The sequence below is a fragment of the Gossypium arboreum genome, chromosome 11 (genome assembly GCF_025698485.1).
Source record: "Gossypium arboreum isolate Shixiya-1 chromosome 11, ASM2569848v2, whole genome shotgun sequence".
NCBI lineage: Eukaryota > Viridiplantae > Streptophyta > Magnoliopsida > Malvales > Malvaceae > Gossypium > Gossypium arboreum.
The window spans coordinates 67,597,167-67,617,038 of record NC_069080.1 but is presented as its reverse complement, the minus strand read 5'-3'; positions in this window follow the sequence as shown (position 1 = coordinate 67,617,038).

The window sequence follows — 19,872 nt, the reverse complement described above, 5'->3', positions numbered from 1 at the left end:
CAGCATGCATTTTACTAACTAACGCATTACATATTGTAGCTCAATACACATCTCTCATGTACTTCATAACCAAACATCATCACAAGCAAATATATACCTTGAAATAGTATATACGTCATGCCAATACATCATGTGCAAACATGTATACACATATAGGTGCAAGGTCAATCTCAAGGGGTTCATACCCATCCAAACACAAATTTTACCAATCAAGTAACAAGCATAAATCATGCTCATGAATGCACCATGGCCGAATACATCACAACCATACTCTTTCAACTTCGGTCATGGTTAAACAAAGAATTCAATGTCTTACTCAAGATTGCTACAAAGAAATTTCAAGAGTAGTCAATCCATCATTGCATGCATCATTAGCAAGCTTCACATTTAGCATGCAATGGCTTCAACACAATAACAACCTTGGCCAAATACCATTTCCATGGCATAACAAGGATTTGAACCATGGCTAACATGAACATCAAGTTAGCAACTAAAACATGCATGAATCTCATGACACAACCTCATACATACCTTAATCTTGATGCAAGTATAGCCAAAATCTCCTTCTAGATCTCTTCCAAACCAAAAATAGAGCAAAAATCCTCCTTCTTCCTTAGTTTTGGCTCAAAGAAAGGATGAACAAAACTTTTCTTTCTTTCTCTACAACTCACAAAGAATGGGGGAATACCACATTCACACACATTTTTTTTTCATTCTTTTCTTACCCATACACCTTTGTTTATTATTTCTCCCTAATGCACCAACAAAACATGTTTCATGGCCGGCCACTTCATGTTGGGGGGGAAATTTGACATGCAAATCCCTTATTTTTGCATGCATGAGCAACTAGTCATCACACATTTCCCCATCATACTTTCAAAGTTCACTACTAGGTCCTTTCTAGTGAAATTCACATTTATAACACTAAATCGAAACATCAAAAATGTCACACACAAATTAACACATATCATAGGCATCAAAATAAATTTTAAATTATTTTTATGCCTCGGTTTTGTGGTCCAGAAACCACATCCCGACTAGGGTCAATTTTGGGCTGTCACAATCTCGGTAATTCCACCCTACAGGGGTATTTCAGTAATTCTACCTTATAGGGGTATTTCGGTAATTTTACCCTACAAGGGTATTGCGATAATTCTACCCTACAGGGGTATTTCGGTAATTTACCCTACAGGGGTATTTCGGTAATCTACCCTACAGGGGTATTTCGGTAATTCTACCTTACAGGGGTATTTCGGTAATTCTACCCCATAGGGTATTTCGATAATTCTACCCTACGGGTATTCCTAATTCTACCCTACGTGGGTATTTCTAATTCTACCCTACTGTGGGTATTCCAAGAATTCTACCCTATAGGGTATTTCGATAATTCTACCCTACGGGGGTATTCCAAGAATTCTACCCTACGAGGGTATTTCTATTTCTACCCCACAGTATTTCTGGTAATTCTACCTTCACGTGGGTATTGCGATAATTCTACCCTACGAGGGTATTACAGAATTCTACCCTACGAGGGTATTTTGTAATTCTACCTTACAGGGGTATTTCAAAGAATTGTACCATCGAGGTATTTACGTAATTCTACCCTATAGGGGTATTTCTGTAATTCTACCCCATAGGGGCATTGCGATAATTGTACCCTACAGGGGTATTTCGGTAATTCTACCCTACAGGGGTATTCCCGTAATTCTACCCTACAGGGGTATTACGGTAATTCTACCCTACAGGGGTATTTCGGTAATTTTGTAGGTCGAGGGTAAAACGGTAATTCTGTAAATCAATGGTACTTTGGTAATTTTACAAGTCGAGGATATTTTAATAATTTTACAGGTCGAGGGTATTTCAATAATTTTATAGGTCGAGGGTATTTTAGTAATTTCACAAATCAGAGATATTTTGGTAATTTTACAAACTAGGGGTATTTTGATAATTTTACAAACCAGGGGTATTTTGGTAATTTTACAAACCAGGTGTATTTTGGTAATTTTATAAACAAAGGGTATTTTAGTAATTTTACAAACCAGGGGTATTTTGGTAATTTTGTAAACCAAGGGTATTTTGGTAATTTTACAAACCAGGGGTATTTTGGTGATTTTATAAACCGAGGGTATTTTAGTAATTTTACAAACCAGGGGTATTTTGGTAATTTAGTAAACTAAAGTATTCTAAACAGGGATAAAAATACGAATGGCCCTAAAGCCTATTCTCGGCCCAAATGGGCCCACACGCTCATGTGGCCCTTTTAGCCCAAATCTAGCCACAAATATGAGATTCACCTAGCCTAGTCCAATATTTACTACACAATCAAACAACTTATCCAATTGGGCTCAGAGGCCCATTGGGCCCACATGGCCCCTTTCATTATCATCGCGTCCAAGTAGCTATCCTACAGCTAGAGTAGCGAGAAATACACACCTGATTGGAGACTGGAGTTAATCCACGCTCCGAGCACTCTTAGCCGACGCCCAACCCAAACGAGCACGTCATAAAGCGAAAGGGATCAGCCAAGAAAGGTACCTTTACTCTCCTTATGGTTCTCTATATTTAAAGACAGCTTCGCATCCACTCTTATGTTAGCTTCCTGATGTGGGATCCCTCCATCATCAGAGTTTAAATTCAACACCAACTCTTGCCGCCCCCTGTTAGCAAAATAAATGCTCTTTGCTTGCCATGGGATTCGAACTCATGCCTCCCCTTAAATGCTCCACACTTTACTTGCCACTAAGCCACAAGGCTTTTTGTGTCACAATTTCTCCAACAATATTCTTAAGGCCTACCTACTACACCTAGGGTTGATTCACCTTAAACCAAATTTTTTGCTAGAGTCCAAGTTTGAACCTAGGACTTCTCCAACACTTCTCAGCACACTTAAACACTAAAACAAGCCTTCATTAACGAAATTTTCACGCACAATAGAATATTATAGGCTGTCTTCAACCGCTCCCTTGCTCAAGGCCTAAAACTTCTAGGCCTAAATTCAGGGTGTTACAACTCTACCTCCATTAAAGAAATTTAGTCCCCGAAATTTCCATCTAACAGGTAGTCGTGTAACATCTACCCCACTACGCTATCATTGCAAGACTCGATCCTACTATCACTATCACACTTCAACTAGAACTTGAAACATCTCATACATACAACACTTATTCACGAATACCACATATTTATCACACATATATACGCTTCTATATCCAAACATCACATCCACATAAAATAAATACCAAATTTAAATTGGACCAATATCTAAAAATCCACACATTTCAATTTCTAAATGCAGAAAAAGTATTCAAGACTTATGGATTCGGTCTTGAGACTCGGTGTGTCACACTTTTAAAAGAAATACTTCAAACCCGACCACGTGGTTGAAAATAATTTTTGAAATTCAACCTTTGAAAACCCAATCCACAGCCGAGTTATTGCAACCCAGGCTTTGATACCACTAAATGTAACACCCCAAACCCGGCCGGAAGTTTGGCTCGAATCTAGCGTGTCACATTGAAGTGTTTTTGAAACCATGTTTCCATTAAAACCCTTCTTAATAATTAAAACTTGTACCCTTTTAAACCTTGTTAGAAAACCTCAATTTGAATAACATTCTTAACAACTTTATAAAAATCTTGGCGATTCTGGAAGCTTAATTTAAAAACAATTGCGGTTACGTGATGTTTTGAACAACGAGAGTTGCTTTGGAAAACCATGTTCTAATACTAGCAATTATTAGAACAATAAATAAAATTCAAATTTGAAATCCGAAAATTACAACGGCTTTACTACAACCCACATAAAAACATTTAAAAGCAATAATCAAAACTATAACATAAACAATGTGTGTGGCTTCCTCCGAGCCCCTCGCACTCGATCCGCCTAAGGTTGGAAATTACGAAGGGTTAATAAACGAGGTGAGTTTATGAAAACTCGATGTGAAATCCCTACTATATAAAAGAACAATACCATATAAAAGAATTAAAAGTTGGCCCCACCTACTTACGCTTTCAGATCAATTGGGCCTTAGCCCATTTTAACAGACAAGATACCAGATGGGCTTTAACCCATTATAGAATAAGAAACATTATCGAACTAGAATCGAATCGAATCGAATTAGGTGACAAAATCGAATCGTAATCGAATCGATGATCGTGTAATGTAAAATCGAATCAATATCGTAACAAAATCATGTGAATGCAATCCCAACCCAATCCAACCTATAACCAACCGCTACACTCCACCGCACCAAATTTACACTCCATGTGGGAATAGCTCAACCCACCCAAATTTCTACTGGGGTATTATGATAATTCTACCCTATACGGGTATTTCGGTAATTCTACCCTACAAGAGTATTTCGGTAATTTTACCCTACAGGAGTATTTCGATAATTTTGTAAATTGAGGGTAAAACGGTAATTCTATAAATCAAGGGTACTTTGGTAATTTTACAGGTCGAGGGTATTTCAATAATTTTACAGGTCGAGGGTATTTCAATAATTTTACAGATCGAGGGTATTTTAGTAATTTCACAAATCAGGGATATTTTGGTAATTTTACAAACTAAGGGTATTTTGATAGTTTTACAAACCAGGGGTATTTTGGTAATTTTACAAACCAGGGGTATTTTAGTAATTTTATAAACAAAGGGTATTTTAGTAATTTTACAAATCAGGGGTATTTTGGTAATTTTGTAAACCAAGGGTATTTTAGTAATTTTACAAACCAGGAGTATTTTGGTGATTTTATAAACCAAGGGTATTTTAGTAATTTTACAAACCAGGGGTATTTTGGTAATTTGATAAACTAAAGTATTTTACACAGGGATAAAAATACGAATGGCCCTAAAGCCTATTCTCGGCCCAAATGGGCCCACATGCTCGTGTGGCCCTTTTAGCCCAAATCTAGCCACAGATATGAGATTCACCTAGCCTAGTCCAATATTTACTACACAATCAAACAACTTATCTAATTGGGCCCGTAGGCCCATTGGGCCCACATGGCCCCTTTCGGCCCATCGCGGCCCGAAGTAATCATCCTACAGCTAGAGTAGCGAGAAATACAAACCTGATTGGAGACTGGAGTTAATCCACGCTCCGAGCACTCTTAGCCGACGCCCAACCCAAATGAGCACGTCATAAAGCAAAAGGGATCAGCCAAGAAAGGTACCTCTACTCTCCTCACGGTTCTCTATATTTAAAGCCAGCTTTGCATCCATTCTTATGTTAGCTTCCCAATGTGGGATCCCTCCATCATCAGAGTTTAAATTCAACACCAACTCTTGCCGCCCCCTGTTAGCAAAATAAATGCTCTTTGCTTGCCATGGGATTCGAACCCATGCCTCCCCTTAAATGCTCCACACTCTACTTGCCACTAAGCCACAAGGCTTTTTGTGTCACAATTTCTCCAACAATATTCTTAAGGCCTACCTACTACACCTAGGGTTGATTCACCTTAAACCAAAATTTTTGCTAGAGTCCAGGTTTGAACCCAGGACTTCTCCAACACTTCTCAGCACACTTAACCACTAAAAAAAGCCTTCATTAACGAAATTTTCATGCACAACAGTATATTATAAGCTGCCTTCAATCGCTCCCATGCTCAAGGCCCAAAACTTCTAGGCCCAAATTCAGGGTGTTACAGTGTAAGGCGTACTTGGCTTACATCAGTGTTTCTGATTCTGGGGTTCTTCTGTTGGGGACATCAGAATAGTGAGGGACTTTCCAGATGTCTTCCATAAGGAGTTACTGAGTTTACCTCTGAATCGAGAAGCTGAGTTTGGAATTGAGCTTCTACCGGGTATAGCTGCGATGTCTATTGCTTCATACCATATGTGTAACGCCCCCAAAATCCCGAAACCTAAAAGTCTTAAATCCCAAACTTTTTTTGTTTTCGATTTTGATAAAAATTGTGTTTTATGTTCCTAGCCATGTGATAATTATAGTAGGTCTTAATTAATGTTTGAGTTTGAACCTAGGAATAAATGAAATTATAATTTAATTATTAAAAGCATCAGGGTTGGTAAGTAGGTGGGATTTTAAATAAAAATAGGGGAAAAATAACATCAAAAAGCCTTGTAGAGGAGTGGCTAAGTGACGCCACTTAGGGAGTAGGGAGGTGGCGTTTGTAGCTAGCAAGGAGATATAAGGTTCAAATCCTAGTTTAGTATTTTAGAAGTTTAATTTTGGCCCTCTAGAAGGATGATAGTGGTGTGAAGATGGACTCCAAGGGAAGTGCTCAGAAGAGAAAATTAAGAAAAAGATCAAGGGGTTATCAGGGAGAAAAATGAGGAGATGAGAAGGGAAAAGTGATGGAGCCGAATTGGGAATTGGGCATGGAAAATTCAGCTATACGGGCTATAAATAGGGGCCGAATACAGGGTTGCCAGGCTACTACTGAAATTCTTCTCCACCTTGTTAACAGAAACCCCTTTTCTCCAAAAGCCGAAAGCCCTTTTCTTTTCAAGATCCAAAAAGCCGAAAACCCTTTTGTTTTTCTTTCTTTTCTTCCTGCCGATTTCTATTCTTCTATACACAATTTTCTTTATTTCAGTTAGCTGATTTCTTCTTCTACTCTTCTTCTTTAATCTGTACCAAATAAACCTTATTCACCATACTAAGTTTGAAAAGTCGAAAAGCCAAATCTTCCAAGGGCTGGATTCACAGACGGCATTTAAAGCCTAATATGTAAATGAAGGTACTTCCGCAACTGGGCTACCATGGTGTGTGGGCTGGGTGGGCCGATGTTTATATCCCCACATGTTGTGACGGGGGACGGAGCTGGAGATTGGTGGCTAAAGGAATCGTAGCACGCTTGCTTATGAGGTGTGTACATACAATACACACACATTATGTATCGGCAAAAGCCAAAATACCGAAAAGCTGAAAGTTTGGCTACAGTAGTCTTTCGAGTGGGCGAACACTCAGAAAGGGGAGACCGATAGGTTGCCTAAGGCCCACGGGCGATTCCGTGGACTTGGGTTGTGATTTGGCCATATGGGCTAGAATGGGCTAAATGGGCCCGATGGTCTGTTGGGCCCATAATAGGCAAAAGCTAAATGTTGATGCTATGTGTAGGAACTTGTATGTGAGCATGATTATGAATGTAACTGGGCCTAACAGGCCTTATAAATGTGATTTGGGCCTAATGGGCCATATGAATATGATTGGGCTTAATGGGCCAGATATAGGCATGTGAAATTGTTTGGGCTTTGTAAAGGGTTTTGGGCCTAGTATATGATATCCACATAAGACTTAATTAATATATTGCGACCGTGGACAAGTCAAAGCGTTAAGGTGTGGCAATGGGTATATGCATGTCTAGGATTGGATCTAGGGAGAGTTTGGTACTTAAGCGGTCTTAATGACTTACCTCCTCTTCTCTGAAATCCTACCTGGTGCATAGTTTTCATTCATCTTAGCTCACAGGACTCGTTAACGGGCCAAGGTAAGTGAAAACCATAATTATGGGAAAATTACCGAAATGCCCCTAAGGGCGAAAATGACCAAAATACCCCTAGGTGTAGAATGTAAGTTTTATGGATGTGACCTACATACATATGATATTCTGCTTAGGTTGCATATAGGTGGGAATTATGGAACGGAGGAAGTATATGAAGATCGCATGGTTGCTTGACAATCGTGGATTCACCAACGGCATTTAAAGCCCAATATGTAAATGAAGGTACTTCCGCAACCGTGCTACCATGGTGTGTGGGTTGGGTGGGCCAATGTTTATATCCCCACATGTTGTGACGGGGGACGGAGCTAGAGGTTGGTGACTAAAGGAATCGCAGCACGCTTGCTTACGAGGTGTGTATATACACTACACACACATTATATATCGGCAAAAGTCGAAATATCGAAAAGTCGAAAGTTTGGCTACGGTAGTCTTTCGTGTGGGCGAACACTCATAAGGGAGAGATCGACAGGTTACATGAGGCCTACGGGCGGTTCCGTGGACTTGGGTTGTGACTTGGCCATATGGGCTGGAATGGGCTAAATGGGCCCAATGGGCTGTTGGGCCCATAATAGGCAAAAACTAAATGTTGATGCTATGTGATAGGAACTTGTATGTGAGCATGACTATGAATGTGACTGGGCCTAACGGGCCTTATAATGTGATTTGGGCCTAATAGGCCATATACAGGTGATTTGGGCCTAATGGGCCATATGAATATGATTGGGCTTAATGGGCCAGATACAGGTATGTGAAATTGTTTGGGCTTTATAAGGGGTTTTGGGCCTAGTATATGATATCCATATAAGACTTAATTAATATATTGCGACCGTGGACAAGTCAAAGGGTTAAGATGTGGCAACGGGTATATGCATGTCTAGGATTGGATCTAGGGAGAGCTTGGTACTTAAGCGATCTTAATGACTCACCTCTTCTTCTTTGAAATCCTACCTGGTGCATGGTTTTTGTAACACCCCAAACCCGGCCTAGACGTTATGATCGGATCTGATGCGCCACATCGAAGCGTTCAAAACATTCCGTATTACTTAGTTGGAAAAATCTTAGTTGGTGTTTGTAAAAGACACTTTTAAAAGTAGGTTAAAGTGAACGGAAGTCGTGCACCAGGTAGGAAACCAAGAAGGAGAGGAGGTGAGTCCGTCGGACTGCTTAAGTACCAAGCTCCCTTCGGATCCAATCCTAGACATGCACGCCGCCATTGCCACACTCTAACATCTCGTATGATTTGGAGAAAACCTTTTGGTTATGTCTCATTTTAAGAAAATGATTAAGGTTGAAAAACGTTTGCTGAAACCATTTATTTTCTTGGAAAAACATTTACTTTGCGGAAACTTTGCGCGTCATCGTGATCTTTTAAAACAAGTCATTTTTATAAAACGAACCCTAGTGCTAACCAGTTTAATAATCCCCAAAATCAAATTAATTAAAATGAGCGGCCTTATTACAACCTTGAGCATAATAAAAAAATAATCCAAATTAAATGCTAAACTTATTTAAAATCGGCAATCAATCTTCATGGCCACTCTGAATCCCGCCCAGCTCCAAGTCCACCAACTAGTGCTCACCTGCAAGGATGGAAGGGGAAGGGGTGAGTTTGGGAAAACTCAGTGTATACAGAAGCCCATCCAAAGCCCAAATCAGCTCGAGCCTATTGGGCCTAAGCCCTATTCAGATAACAGTACATAGTGGACCGAAGCCCTTTTCAGAATACAGTAGCAAGGCCTTAGCCCTTTTTAACATAACAGTGTGGCCCTTAGGCCCAGTTCAGTAACATGAGTAACAGTAGTAATAATGCATGCAAACCCATCTGGGGAGACTACTCAACCCACCAACCGCTACACAGTCCCCGTACCAGCCCTACACTCCATTTGGGGAATAACTCAACCCACCCACCCTTTCTACACTCCACGATTCTGACAGCTGCTCAAATATCAGTAAGTTGAGGCAAAGCCTCCAGTACGTGGATGAACCACATTCAGTACTTCCTCCATCAATACCCCAATCCCATGCAACAGATATTAACAAAGCATTTCATGCAAAATACAGTATCAACTATTCATGCATTTCAGCCAATTTAAACCCTAGGGGTATTTCGGTAATTATACTCTTAGGGTTAATTTCGTAACTTACGTAACTACATAAGCTATTCCAGTAATTCTTAACAATTTTATGCAATTTGATTCTACCCTCTAACTGACAGGCTACTTTGCCCATCTCTTACCCATATTGGTCCGTAAGCCCATTGGGCCCAGTTTTGGCCCGTCGAGGCCCCTTTTTTCCGAAATACGCTAAAATGTCACACGAACCTCCTTACCACTTTGCGGTGCTAGATCTAACATTTACTCTATGTCTTGAGAGCATTCGCATACTCACAAGCCTATGAAATGCTAGAATTTCGGCATTTCGGCTTTTGCCGAATTGAACTAAGGAAGGGTGTTCGGTACACACCTGATTCGCGACGACTACTACCAAGATCCCTTTCGATGTCCTACAATTGATTAGCGCAGTTCTTATTTACAAACCATAATCACTAAACCCTAAAACTTACTCATCCATGCTCAAACCATATCCCTAAAAGCCTTTAAAACCTTACCTTCTTTGCCAAAAACGGTAGCTAGCTTCGAATCTGATTGCTCCAACAACCCACGCCTTTAATCCAACACTTAAGAAGACACTAATCATTGATGAAAACGTCGATTAAAACCTTTAGAGCCACATGCCCAATTCGATGACCTCTCTATATTTTAGGGATTTTGGCTTTTCTTAACTTTGCAAAATAAGAACAGATCTGAGATGATAAGTACTTACCCCTTACTCCTACTTGATTTCCTCGCAATCCGGTGCAGATCTATCTATCAAACGACGGTAGAACTCGATTCCCAAAGTCTTGAAGTTTCAGCTATAAGCCCCCAAATCTATGGTACTTTCGGCTTTTGGGGGGTGAAGAAGATGATAATGTGGGGCTATAACCTTGAAGTAGAATTGCCGTCAGGTATCTAGGATTAAGAAAAGATAATTGTAAATTAATAAAAACAAAAGAACATAGAAGAACCTGGCTTTGAAGAAATCGGCACAAGCGGTGATCACAGTGTTTTTCGCTTTTATGGATTCGACAAGTGATTGATGAATAGCGGGTATGATGAATGGTTTTGAAGAAGAAAATAGAAAAGAAGAATATGGGAGGTGGTAGTTTCGGCTAGAGAGGAAGAAGAGAGAAAAGAACAATCCTAAGGTGCAAAAGCAGAAGAAAACGGCACCACTCAACACCCTAAGTGCCGAAATACTAACCTAATACCCCCTGCCGATTTTCCCTCTTCAATTCCCACCATTCGGCTAACTCCTAGCCTCATCCCAATCCCTTAAATCTCTCCCCTTTTCACTCCTTAATCCAAGCATTTAAACTGATCCAACTCTCCTCTAGCAGAATCTACCTAAACTCCAACACTTACCCCTCCTGCACTTAAAAATAAATGCATCCATTTGCCAACACAGGGAATCGATCCCTTGCCTTCCCCAAAGCTCCACACGCCACTTTTCTAGGAGCCTAGTGGCGTCACCCTTGCCACTTTACCAAGGCTCTTTTTGTGATGCAATTTACCCACAACTCTACTTAAGGCCTCCTAGCCAGAACCCCTAACTCCAAAGTCCAAAATTTCAAAAATTCAACAGGGTTTTGGCCAACTCATGGGCCTTCCACAAACCCATTTACTTACTCAAAATATTAATTTCACATCCAAATATAAAATTTTAAAGTCTTTATAAAATATTGCAAACCACGAATAAATCCAAAAAATTAGGATGTTACAGTTTTCGTTCATCTTAGCTCACGGGACTCGTTAACGGGCCAAGGTAAGTGAAAACCATAATTATGGGAAAATTATTGAAATGCCCCTAAGGGCGAAAATGACCAAAATACCCCTAGGTGTGGAATGTAAGTTTTATGGATGTGACCTGCATACATATGATATTCTGTTTAGGTTGCATATGGGTGGGAATTATGGAACGGAGGAAGTATATGAAGATCGCATGGTTGCTTGACAATCGTGGATTCACTGACAGCTATTAAAGCCTAATATGTAAATGAAGGTATTTTTGCAACCGGGCTACCATGGTGTGTGGGCTAGGTGGGTCGATATTCATATCCCCACATGGTGTTACGGGGGACGGAGCTGGTGTGTAGCGGATGGATAATTTGGATGGGATTGCATTGCATGATTGATGAATGATGTTTTTTTGGAATGCTTGTTTTTGCCGAGAGTTGTACACACTGAGTTTCCGAAAACTCACCCCCTCTTTTATTTTTTTCAGGTGGTGCTCAGTAGATGGTTCGATGTTTGGAGGGACTTTGGGTGGCCGGCTAGCAAGATAATTCGAACTTGGTTTTTTTAAGCATTTAAGTTTTTATCTCTTTTAAAGTGTGTTCAGACCAGATTGTAATAAGGTTTTCAATTTCTACTTGAATTATTATTATTATTTTCATTGTAATTACGAGAAGTTGAACATGGATTTCTTATATTATAGTATGTTTTCTACGTTTCCGCAGCTAAGTTTTTTTTTAAATATCAAATGATTTAAACAAGGCTTTTGTAACTGAAAGGTTTTTTTTTAATTAGGGTTTTTTTTAAGAAGGGTTTTCAATGATAACACGGTTTTTGCTAAAACACTTCAATGTAACACGCCAGATTCTACCATAACGTCTGGGCCGGGTTTGGGGTGTTACATTTAGTGGTATTAGAGCCCAAGTCGCAAAACACGGGTTGTGAAGTGGGCCTTATTACTTGATTTTTTTGTGTTTAAATTTTTTTTTGATTGAGTCACAATGTTCTAGAAAAAGGAAAGTCTTGTTGAGTGGCACACCGAGTCTCCGGCGTCGAACCAAGTAAGTATTCTTATTCTTAAACTTGTTTAAATTGTTATACAGTAGATAGTTAGATGGCTACTCTAGACGATTATGTAGAATGAAACTGAAGCCTGTAGGATCTTGAAACTGTAGAGGATTTTCGAAAACAATTTTCTCTTTAAATATTTTCATAAAACATCAGTGTAATTATTAAACTAACTAAAACTTCATAAAAATTTCTAATTTAGATAATATGTGAATCGACGATGAATGCTAGAAGAGGTGCAATAGGCCATGACTGAGGCCGCGAAAGTGTTAGGGCTGAATCGTCGACATCGGGCCATATGCTCGATGTTGGTGTAGAAGAGGCTCGGGCCTCACCTGTAGGTGGGAATAGACCGTACGATCGGGCTGCGGGAGAAGATGCATTGTTGCAGGCAATGCTGACGATTTTGGAAAGGGTCACTGGGCCCAACAATGACACTAGAAATCGGGGGTCCATTCTGGAGCGACTTCGATCGAATGGGGCTAAGATCTTTAAGGGCATGGCTGGTGTGGCTCCTAACATGGCAGAATATTGGTTAAAGGCCACTGAAATGATAATGGAAAACTTGGACTACTCACCTAAACAAAAACTGAAAGGGGCAGTGTCACTGCTTAAGGAAGAAGCCTACCAGTGGTGGTTGACTGTGAAAGAGGGCACCCAACCGGAGCGGGTCACTTAGGAGTTTTTCAAAGCTGCATTCCAAGGGAAGTATATGGGTGCAAGCTATGTGGATGCTAGAAGGAAGGAGTTCCTGAATTTGACCCAAGGGAACAAATCGATGGCGGAGTATGAGACGAAGTTTTTACGCCTGAGTAGGTATGTGAGAGTAATGATGGCAATGGAGTATGAGCGTTGCGTGAGGTTTGAGGATGGACTTAGAGATAGACTTAGGGTACTGATAGCTCCACAAAGGGAGTGAGTTTTCTCGGAGTTGGTGGAGAAGGAAAAGATAGTGGAGGAGGTAAAGCGCACTGAGCGCTTAAATCAGGAGAAAGAAAGGGGTAAGAATAAGAGGGAGGCTGAGACTCCTGGTTTAAGACAGATGCCTAGGGCTAGGGCCAGAGTTAATGGGCCAGATAGAGCAGGGGCCCCTACTGTTAATCCACGGATGCCACTTTGTGTTAATTGTGGGAAAGGTCATGTAGGCAAGTGTTGGAAGAGGACGGGAGCTTGTCTAGCTTGTGGATCTATGGAGCATAGGATCAAGAATTACCCTAGAATGTCAGCTTAGGTGCCAGTCGTGGACCGAGGTGGTGTACAGCCACCGAGGGGTGGTCAGCTACTGCCGAGAGGCCGTGATCAGGCCAGGGGTGGAAACGATTTGGGTCGTGGAGCACCAGGTAGAGGTGCTGATCATGCTGAGGCAAGGTAGCCAGCTTTGGTCTATGCAGCACGTCGTCAAGAGGATGGAGACGCTTCAGAGGCGAATAATGGTACGTACTTATCCATAGTGTGCCATTTACCTAAGTTGGAATTAGAGTGCGCAGCGGAAGTGTGGTGTGGTAGTCTGTGTTAGTAGTTGGAAATTTCGAGGACGAAATTTCTTTTAGGGGTTAGAGTTGTAACGCCCCAAAAATCTCGAAATCCCAAACTTTTTTTGTTTTCGGTTTTGATAAAAATTATGTTTTATGTTCCTAGCTATGTGATAATTATAGTAGGTCTTAATTAAGGTTTGAGTTTGAACCTAGGAATAAATGAAATTATAATTTAATTATTAAAAGAATCAGGGTTGGTAAGTAGGTGGGCTTTTAAATAAAAATAAGGGAAAAATAACATCAAAAAGCCTTGTGGAGGAGTGGCTAAGTGACACCACTTAGGGAGTAGGGAGGTGGCGTTACTAGCTAGTAAGGAGATTAAGTAGGGAGGTGGTGTTAGTAGCTAGCAAGGAGATCCAAGGTTCGAATCTTAGCTTAGTATTTTTAGAAGTTTAATTTTGGCCTTCTAGAAGGATGGTAGTGGCGTGAAGATGGACTCCAAGGGGAGTGTTCAGAAGAGAAAATTAAGGAAAAGATTAAGGGGTTATTAGGGAGAAAAACGATGAGATGAGAAGGGAGAAGTGATGGAGCCAATTGGGAATTGGGCATGGAAAATTTAGCTATAAGGGCTACAAATAAGGGCCGAATACAGGGTTTCCAAGCTACTGCCAAAATTCTTCTTCACCTTGTTGCCAGAAACCCTTTTTTCCAAAACCCTAAAACCCTTTTCTTTTCAAGATCCAAAAAGCTGAAAAAATTTTTGTTTTTCTTTCCTTTCTTCCTGTCGATTTCTATTCTTCTCTACACAATTTTCTTTGTTTCACTTAGTCGATTTCTTCTTCTACTCTTCTTCTTTAATCTGTACCAAATAAACCTTATTCACCATACTAAGTTTGAAAAGCTGAAAAGCCAAATCTCCCAATGGTTGAATACTCCTTGACCGAATCTAGTGGAATGAGTATCGAATCTCGGATCTTAGCTCTCTACCGAATTGCTCTTTAGGTGTTAACGATTTTGATCTAGGAGTTGATCATGGTTAGTGATTTAAGAAAGGGCTGATCGATCAAGGTAAGGTTACGGTGAGGTTTTGGTTTTAGTAAGGATATGTATTAAGCATGTGATTAATGGAAGGGTGATATCATTTTTAGGTTGGTGACTAAAGGAATCGCAGCACACTTGCTTACCAGGTGTGTACATACACTGCACACACATTATGTATCGGCAAAAGCCGAAATGCCGAAAAGCCGAAAGTTTAGCTATGGTAGTATTGCGAGTGCGCGAACCCTCGTAAAGGGGAGATTGATAGGTTGCCTGAGGCCCACAAGCGATGCCATGGACTTGGGTTGTGATTTGGCCATATGGGCCGGAATGGGCTAAATGCGTCTGATGGGCTGTTGGGCTCATAATGGGCAAAAACTGACTGTTGATGCTATGTGATAGGAACTTGTATGTGAGCATGATTATGAATGTGACTGGGCCTAACGGGCCATATAAATGTGATTTACGCCTAATGGACCATATACAGGTGATTTGGGCCTAATGGGCCATATGAATATGATTGGGCTTAATGGGCCAGATACAGGTATGTGAAATTGTTTGGGCTTTCTAAGGGGTATTGGGCCTAGTATATGATATCCACATAAGTCTTAATTAATATATTGCGACTATGGGCAAGTCAAAGGGTTAAGGTGTGGCAACGGGTATATACATGTCTAGGATTGGGTCTAGGATTGGATCTAGGGAGAGCTTGGTACTTAAGCGGTCTTAGTGACTCACCTCCTCCTCTCTAGAATCCTACCTGGTGTATAATGTTCATTCGTCTTAGCTCACGGGACTCATTAACGGGCCAATGTAAGTGAAAACCGTAATTATGGGAAAATTACCGAAATACCCCGAAGGGCGAAAATGACCAAAATACCCCTAGGTGTAGAATGTAAGTTTTATGAATGTGACCTGCATACATATGATATTCTGCTTAGGTTGCATATGGGTGGGAATTATGGAATGGAGGAAGTATATGAGGATCGCATGGTTGCTTGACAATCGTGGATTCACCGACGGCTTTTAAAGCCCAATATGTAAATGAAGGTAGTTCCGCAACCGGGCTACCATGGTGCGTGGGCTGGGTGGGTCGATATTCATATCCCTACATGGTGTGATGGGAGGTTGGTGACTAAAGGAATCGTAGCACGCTTGTTTACCAGGTGTGTACATTCACTGCTCACATATTATGTATCGGCAAAAGCTGAAAGTTTGGCTACGGTAGTCTTGTGAGCGCGAACACTCGTAAGGGGGAGACTGATAGGTTGCTTGAGGCCCACGGGCGATTCCGTGGACTTGGGTTGTGATTTGGCCATATGGGCCGGAATGGGCTAAATGCGTCTGATGGGCTGTTGGGCCCATAATAAGCAAAAACTGACTGTTGATGCTATGTGATAGGAACTTGTATGTGAGCATGACTATGAATGTGACTGGGCCTAACGGGCCATATAAATGTGATTTGGGCCTAATGGGCCATATACAGGTGATTTGGGCTTAATGGGCCATATGAATATAATTGGTCTTAGTAGGCCAGATACAGGTATGTGAAATTGTTTAGGCTTTGTAAGGGGTTTTGGGCCTAGTATATGATATCCACATAAGACTTAATTAATATATTGCGACCGTGGACTAGTCAAAGAGTTAAGATGTAGCAACGGGTATATGCAACGGGTATATGAAGGTAGTTCTGCACGTGGCTACCATGGTGTGTGGGCTAGGTAGGTCGATATTCATTTCCCCACATGGTGTGACAAGGAACGAAGCTGGTGTGTAGCGGATGGATAATTTGGATGGGATTGCATTGCATGATTGATGAATGATGTTTTTTTTATTGCTTGTTTTTGCCGAGGGTTGTACACACTGAGTTTGTGAAAACTCACCCCCCTCTTTTATTTTTTTTAGATGATGCTTAGTAGAAGGTTCGATGTTTGGAGGGACTCTTGGTGGCCAGCTAGCAAGATAATTCAAACTTGGTTTTTTTTAAGCATTTAAGTTTCTATTTCTTTTAAAGTGTGTTCAAACCAGATTGTAATAAGGTTTTCAGTTACTACTTGAATTATTATTATTATTATTTTCATTGTAATTACGAGAAGTTGAACATGGATTTCTTAAATTATAGTATGTTTTCTATGTTTTCGTAACTATGTTTTTTTTTTAAATATCAAATGATTTAAACAAGGCTTTCTTAACTGAAAGGTTTTGTTTTTAGTGAATTAGGGTTTTTTTTAAGAAGGGTTTTCAATGAAAACACAGTTTTCGCTAAAACACTTCAATGTAACACGCCAAATTCGACCATAACGTCTAGGCCGGGTTTGGGGTGTTACAGTATAGCACCGAAGGAGCTTACTGAACTTAAGGCTCAATTGTAAGGGGCTTCTGAACTGTGGTTTCATCTATCCTAGTATGTCTCTGTGGGAATCACCTGTTCTATTTGTTAAAAAGAAGGATGGGACCATGAGGATGTGCATTGATTATTGGCAGTTGAATAAGTTGACTGTGAAGAATAAGTATCCACTTCCAAGGATCGATGACTTGTTTGATCAGTTTCGAAGAGCTTTGGTGTTTTCTAAGATAGATCTTCGTTCTGGGTATCATTAGTTGAGGGTTAAGGAAGCTGATGTTCATAAGACTTCATTTAGAACTCGTTATGGACATTACGAGTTCCTAAAGATGCCTTTTGGTCTGACAAATGCTCTAGCCGCATTCATGGAACTGATGAACTGAGTGTTTTAGCCTTATCTGGATCAATTCGTCGTAGTCTTCAGTGACAATATTTTAGTTTACTCCAATATTGAGGATGAGCATGATGAGCTTCTCAGAGTGGTACTTCATATTCTTCGTGAAAAGAAGCTCTACGCTAAGTTGAGTAACTATGAGTTTTGGTTATGAGAGGTAACTTTGGGGCATGTGGAGTCTGCTAAGGGAATTCATGTAGATACAAGGAAGATTGAGGCTGTACTAGATTGGAAACAGCCTAAGAATGTGTCTGAGATCCGCAATTTATTGGGTTTGGCGGGTTATTATTGGTGTTTTGTTGAAGGGTTCTTTCTGGTTGCAACTCCTCTTACTAAGCTTCTGTGTAAGGGTGTCCCTTTTGTTTGGACTGATACAAAAAAATCAAGCTTCAATAAGCTCAAGCCTATTCTGACTCATGCTCCAATTCTGATACAGCTTAAATTCAGTAAAGAATTTGTCGTATACAGTGATGCGTGACACGTTGGTTTGGGATATGTATTGATGCAAGATGGAAAGGTTGTAGCTTATGCGTCCTGTCAGCTTAAGACACACGAAGGGAACTATCCGACGCATGATCTCAAGTTGGCTACGGTGGTCTTTGCGTTGAAAATATGAAGGCATTATTTGTATGGTGAGAGATGCATCATTTAAACTGATCACAAGAGTCTCAAGTACCTCCTTACTCAGAAGAAGTTGAATCTTAGGCAGCACCGTTGGATTGAACTACTTAAAGATTATGACTACACCATAGAGTACCATCCTGGTAAGGCCAATGTGGTGGCCGATGCTCTCAGTCGTAGAGCGATGACTGATCTGAAAGCGATGTTTGCTCGTCTTAGTCTGTTTGATGATAGGAGTCTGTTAGCCGAGTTGCAAGTTAAGCCGACTTGGATTGGCCATATTCGAGATAAGCAGTTAGGGGATGAGTCTCTGGGTGTGTAGTTTCGTCAGACTGAGAGTGGTAGTACTTCAGATTTTGGGCTGAATAATAATGGTGTTCTGTGTTTTCGAGGACGGATCTGTGTACCGAATGACATTGAGTTGATGCAGTTAATTCTGAAGGAAGCGCATAGTAGTCTTTATGCTATGCATCCCGGTGGTAATAAGATGTACCGCGATCTTCATGAGTTGTACTGGTGGCCAGGGTTGAAGCGTTAGGTTATAGATTTTGTGGCTCGATGTCTGGCATGCGAACAGGTTAAGTCTGAGCAGCAATTGCCTTAGGGTTTGTTGCAGCCAGTTAAGATTCCCTTATGGAAGTGGGAATGAGTAACAATGAAGGTGGGATATTTGATTATTCTAATATCTGTACATAAACATGTTGAGCATATCTAGTATGTTATTCTGTATCTGTTTCTATATATGATAGTGGGGGTGAGATTTGTATTTTTGGAGGAAGTGTTATGTACGGCGATCATCACCTAATTTCTGGAAACTTGGCTGCACTATATTTGATACGTGTCATAACGGCATAATATGGTGTGTTGGGATGATCAGATATGGTGTATAGAGGATAGGGGTAGGAATCTTATTATCTGATTTTGTATCTCAGATTCGAAATGGGCCTAAGCTTTGAGCCCAAATCAGATCAGATGTCGATGGTGTATATAATTTTGTTTCTATTGCATGTCTAATTTTGTTGGGTTACACACTGAGTTTATGAAAACTCACTTTTTTTTGTATGTCTCTGTTCAAGTAATCCATAGGCTTAGGCAGATCGATGTAGCGGGAACTCAGCGGTGACCACTCTTCCATAAAACTATTTAAAGTTATTAACTTATGGTTTTATTTACTATTTTGGGTTATATTATGAGAGTTTGTAATTTTTGGGACTCTCTTGACTTCATGATTTTTAACGAAGGTTTTTGGGTTTTAATTTGCATGCCATGATAAACTATTTTATTAAATCGACGATTTCTACGCAAATGAGGTTTTTCTAAAATTCGAATCGAATTTCAAAAACATATCAGTTTGGAAAGCTTTCGTTATAAATTGGCTTTTGGTGAATTAACCAATTAATCAACATTTTTGAAAATAGATATAAAGTATATGAGTTAAACAACCGGAATGATTTTACGTAACTAAACCTATTCTATGTAAGCTCCCCAAATTCAACCATAGTGTCTGGGCTGGGTTTGGTGTGTTACATCCGGATAGCCATTTAACAGGAAGTTCAAGCGAGTTATAGCAGGACGCTCATAAAGAACTGCATTTGTGTCCGCAATAAAAGCTGGATCACAATCGATCAAATCGTGT